Source organism: Pseudophryne corroboree, chromosome 5, assembly GCF_028390025.1.
Source record: "Pseudophryne corroboree isolate aPseCor3 chromosome 5, aPseCor3.hap2, whole genome shotgun sequence".
Taxonomy (NCBI): domain Eukaryota; kingdom Metazoa; phylum Chordata; class Amphibia; order Anura; family Myobatrachidae; genus Pseudophryne; species Pseudophryne corroboree.
The window spans coordinates 603609290-603614604 of NC_086448.1; the positions used below are offsets into that span (position 1 = coordinate 603609290).

General features: G+C 41.9%; 1 long non-coding RNA gene across 1 annotated transcript; it reads right to left on the reverse strand.

The window, feature by feature from the left end:
• Positions 1–478: 478 nt before the first annotated feature.
• LOC134929254 (uncharacterized) lies at positions 479–4822 on the reverse strand. Its single transcript, XR_010178418.1, has 4 exons — positions 4346–4822; positions 4015–4036; positions 2094–2723; positions 479–661 (listed from the first exon to the last, which is right to left on the reverse strand). It is a non-coding gene; the product is annotated as an uncharacterized LOC134929254 (long non-coding RNA).
• Between the last annotated feature and the right edge of the window lie 493 nt (positions 4823–5315).

Here is a 5315-nt window from a genome sequence, read left to right on the forward strand (position 1 = left end):
GTATATTTACACATTTTTCAGTTAAAGTGATCACTTTTGCTGAAAAACGCACCACAATTTGTTTTTATACTATTAAGTGGACTAACACCTTCCAAATCAAAGTCCACAAGCCCTCCTCAATAACAAATCCAATTAGTGAATTAATTGAAATGGTCATGATCAATTAAGTATTTGTTGAAATCCCAGAAAAACACTTTGTAGCCATAAAATAACCTCCTTTTATTTACATGTTTAATATAAATATAGATGTTTGCAATGTGCTTGGTCTAATGTGTTTGTAGAATTTATTAAAGTAGAGTTTTTGTATGTGAATGAAGGTGTATGCATGTTTAAAAAGCCAATAACATGTTTTAGTTGTTGATTTAAAATAACTTACGTTAGATGTTTGAAATGTTTAAGGTAAGAAATGTTTGTTCTGCAATCTGCTGTTCCTTTATTGCATGACTAAATAATAAAGAGCCGCTGAAGTTTTTAAATTTATTAGTTTATTTTTTTTTAAAAGTGGAATACTGATATTATCATTTTTTATAATATTTTTAATTATAATCATAAAATTAACAAAATTTTTGCATGGCGTCCAAAAGCCCCACCAAGGCCTGGAGATGGCGCCTCATACTGCAAACTATATCCTGCAAGGATGTTGGATCTCCAACGGCAACATCTGTAATTAAGAGATAACAAACATTACTAACTTACTCACATTGCTTATTAGCCTAGCAAGGCACAAAGCACACTTTAATGCATGCAGGTCCAAACTGCATTCCTCCTGCTTGTGTGAAACTACATATACCAGCAGTCGTTGACTCAGTTTTGGTGCCAGGGAATGAAAAACCTGTGTAAGGGCATGCTGGGATGTGTAGTTTTTCTACAGTTGCAGTTGCGCAGTTTGGACAGGCCTGCTTAATGGCAAAGTTGATACATCATGACTGTTTTAGGGTTCAATCATTAGCCTTAAAAAAAGCCAGCATGCTCAGTTTTTTTGTGTGACTTATTCCAATTGTAAAGAGCATGGCCTACATTTGCTCCTATGTGATTTCATTGTAAGATGTAGCGTTGGCCATAGCAAACAAGGCTAAATAAATTTAATAACTTGTAGAAGTTGTTCCCCAATAGTCAAGATTAATTGTATTGTTTGTTCTGGGCAACATCCCATGTTAAAGTTATGGTGGTAATTCCAAGTTGATTGCAGCTTTAAAAATTTAAGTAGTTGCTCCAAACCATTTGCACTGCAGGGGAGGCAGATATAACATGTGCAGAGAGAGTTAGATTTGGGTGGGATGTGTTCAATCTTCTATCTAATTAGCACATTAAAAATAAAGCAGCCAGTATTTACCCTGCACAGAATCAAAATTACCCAATCACATCTAACTCTCTCTGCACATGTTATATCTGCCTCCCCTGCAGTGCACATGGTTTGGCCCAACTGCTAAAATTTGTCCGGCATGCAAACATCTTGGATTTTAACCCCTATGTTCCATCTTCAACACTGTTACACCATGTTGCCATTCATTCACATCCTTTATTTGTGGCATTATTTAAAAGGGGTTTGGTCCTGCCTCCTCACACTGCATATCAATATCTTCCGAAGGCCACCATATCATAGCATTCCCACACTCCCTGAAAGCTGCCCTTACTAAATAAGTGCAAACAGGGTTTATTTGAATGTTTTTTCATTTTGTGAATGTAACTTTCCCACCACAAATCAGTGTGTCATTAGTCTACATAACAAAGTGAAGCATGTGTTTTGTAAGTTAAAATTTTCTGACTACACAGGCCCAAGTGTAAATCGACAACAACATACTAAACTCCACTCAGGTCTAACTGTTGGCCTTCAAAACTAACACATATAAACCCTGTTGTCCTGCCAACCCTGGCTACCTAATGAGTGTCAACCTAGAGTGGACACACAAAATATTGCACACATACACACTGTACATATAATGACACTCACAAATATGTAAAGGCAACATGTACACCATGATGAAAATATCCAAATTTTGTCCTGGGGACAAGAATTCAAACAGTACAACCCTGCATGTTTTGGCATTGTAAGTGTAAGTGGGTAATCATTTCGACACCAAAACAAAACTTACTTTCCACGGCAACATCCTGACTCCCGGAATGTTCGTCAGGGGCTTCCTGTGCCCATTCACTGGGTGGTGAGCTTGGCATGATCGGTGAAGCCGGCTGAGGGATGGTGAAAGGAGGAGGGATTGGGGAAGGAGGAGGGATTGGGGAAGGAGGATGGATTGGGGAAGGAGGAGGGATTGGGGAAGGAGGAGGGATTGGGGAAGGAGGCTGGATTGGAGCAACAATTTCAGAGGGGGGGTCTGATTGCGAGGGCGAGGGGGGTGGAGAGAAATGTAAGGCAATAGAGGGTGAGGGGGGTTCAGATGGGGATGACGAAGATGAAGGAGAAGGGGTATGGGAAGGAGGAGAAGGGGTCCCAGAAAGAGATGGAGAGGTGTGGTGAGAAGGGGAATGGAAAGTGGAGTGGGCCAGGGAAGATGAGGGGGCCTTGGAAGATGAGGTGGACTGGGAAGATGATGGGGACTGGGAAGCTGAGGGGGACTGTGAAGGGGAGGGGGAGTGAGAAGGGGAGGGGGACTGTGAAGGGGAGGGGGAGTGAGAAGGGGAGGGGGAATGAGAAGGGGAGGGGGAGTGAGAAGGGGAGGGTGAGTGGGAAGGGGAAGGGGGTGGGGAGTTGTGCCGTTGTTGTTGTCCTAGAATGTAAATATTGTAAACATTGTTAAATTATGCAAAATTACATAGTATTCATTTGTTCATATCAATGTTCTGTTACATATTTTTTTTTTAATATATTTTATTTTGAAACTCAAACATGTTAAGATCCTCTTCATGTTGGCCACGGCAAATAAAATGTTTCCAAACGTGAACTTTGAAGCTCATTCCTTAATCTAGTCCATTGAGTCATAGTGATTGGTCTAGGCACCATCACCAGATTAGTATTCAAGGCACCTTATTATATAGCCAGCACTGATCCAGTATTTTGGACCAGTTTCCAGGCTGCTTCTTATTTCTTGAAAACATGCACTTGTTTCGTGTCACTTTACTACAGTCAGTACTGTTTTCCCTAACCACACACACTGTCCTAATTTCCAAAAAAATACACTGAAGGATGCAATTAGCCTACCACTTACTGTAAAATCTTGGTAATTCCAAGGGGATTACAGCAGGAATTTATTTAGCATTTGGCCAAAAGCATGTGCTCTGCAGGGGTTGCATATATAACATGTGCAGAGAGAGTTAGATTTGGGTGTGTTTAGAAATTATGGGCATGGAAAATCCAGCCTGTTTTATTTTAACACTGCAAATTTAAAAAATGCTTTAACACACACCACCACAATCTTACACACTCTGCACATGTTACATATGCTTCCCCTGCAGTGCACATGGTTTTGCACAATGGTTTTCAACAATGCGTCGGAAACAAAGAAAAACAAGCAAACATTAGCACATTTTAAGCTAAAAATCGTATGTAATGTAACTTACTTCGTGTATGGAGAGCACGGATTTGCTGGCGGATCTCCGCCAACAGATCTGGAGTCCGCCTGCGGAGATCACTCCAGCGCCTCTCCAGCTGGATGATTGTCCGCCTGCTGCGGACGCGAGTCCGCAGCAGGCGGCGGACCTCCGCGTAGGCCTCGCGCTTCACCCGATTGGGGATGAAGCGCCCAACGCGGCCTACGCGGCGGTCCATCACCGCCACCAGCACGCGGAGCTCCCGCCTGGAGAACGGTGCTGCACGCATCATGGCAATGGCGTTTTCCTTATTTGGGCATATATTTATAGTGTCTGGTAGCATGTGATTGGCCAAAAATATGTCATTTCTAATAACTTTATTGATCTTTGCAATGCTGTGAAGAGCAGAGTGTTATTTTGCACGAGCGGAAATTCGCATTAGCAGAAGCGAAAATGTTTGTTAGAAACAATTAGATAAAACACACAGAGACAGACTTTACTGAAAATTACTAAACATATCTGTGTACTCACCACAGGTCGTGTGATCATTCAGCTGGACAGTCACAAAGTGTCAAACATTGAGTATCATTTGTTTGTGTGTTTGTTTACATAATCAGGATTTGAGGATATAAAATAAATAAGGACACTATTTATTAACATTACAGTATTTAAATTATTACATAAACATTGTCAGCTTAACGTGTTTTTGTTTTTTATGTTTAAAAAGAAAAAACCATTCAAACACAACAACAGCATTCCCAAATCACTTTACAAGAACATACTAAATGCAATCATGTTTAAAAATACATAAGCATACTGGGTTGTATTATTTGTGCAAATATAAATGGGAAAAACACTATACCTGAAATGTTCTGCTACGATTCTTGCCCTCACTTGGCTCCCCCTCCGTGTCACACTCCCCCCACCGAAGCGTGGCACAACCCCTGGCTCCTCATCAGGCAATTCCTCTGCCTGAGGAAGCTCAACACTACTCCTTACCGCGATATTATGGAGTATTGCGCACAGGACCACTATTTTACTTGCCATCTCCGGCGAATACATGATGTCGCCACCCGTGCGGTGGAGCACACGAAAGCGCCCTTTCAGGACACCAATTGTGCGCTCCACCAGCTGCCTAGTGGCAGTAAGCGCGGAGTTAAATGCCATCTGTGGTCCTGGCCTGGGATTACGGTAAGGAGTCATGAGCCAGGGGGTGCAAGGATATCCACGGTCTCCTGTTGGAATAAGAGCCACATTTTAGATCTCAAATTTCATATATTGTTGTTACTTTTTAACTAAAAAATTTGAGCAACAACTCACCCAATAACCACATGTCTGGTCGTTGACTTGATCTTAATCTCTGCCATATCCCTGATTGTCTAATGACATACGCATCATGGGAACTTCCTGTAAACTTTGCGTTCAGGGAAAGGATCTGGAGGGATGGCCCACAAACAACCATTACATTCAGAGAATGAAACAGTTTCCTGTTTCTATAAATTTCTTCATTATGTCTTGGTGGCTGAATAGCAACATGTGTGCCATCCACAACCCCAATAACATGTGGGAAGCGACTACCACCTTCCGCAAATTGCCGCTTCACCACATCTAGGGCACCAACATCCAAAGGCATAGCAATAAATTGCTTAACACGCTTGATGAAAGCCTGGCAGACACGTCGCAGGACCTTACTGAACTGGCCCTGCGACATGCCAACCAGGTCTCCAACAACATGCTGGAATGATCCTGTGGCCAAAAAATGTAACACTGCAAGGAATTGTGTCAATGGTGGTATTGCTGTAGGATACCGAATTTCAGACTCCAGATCACTC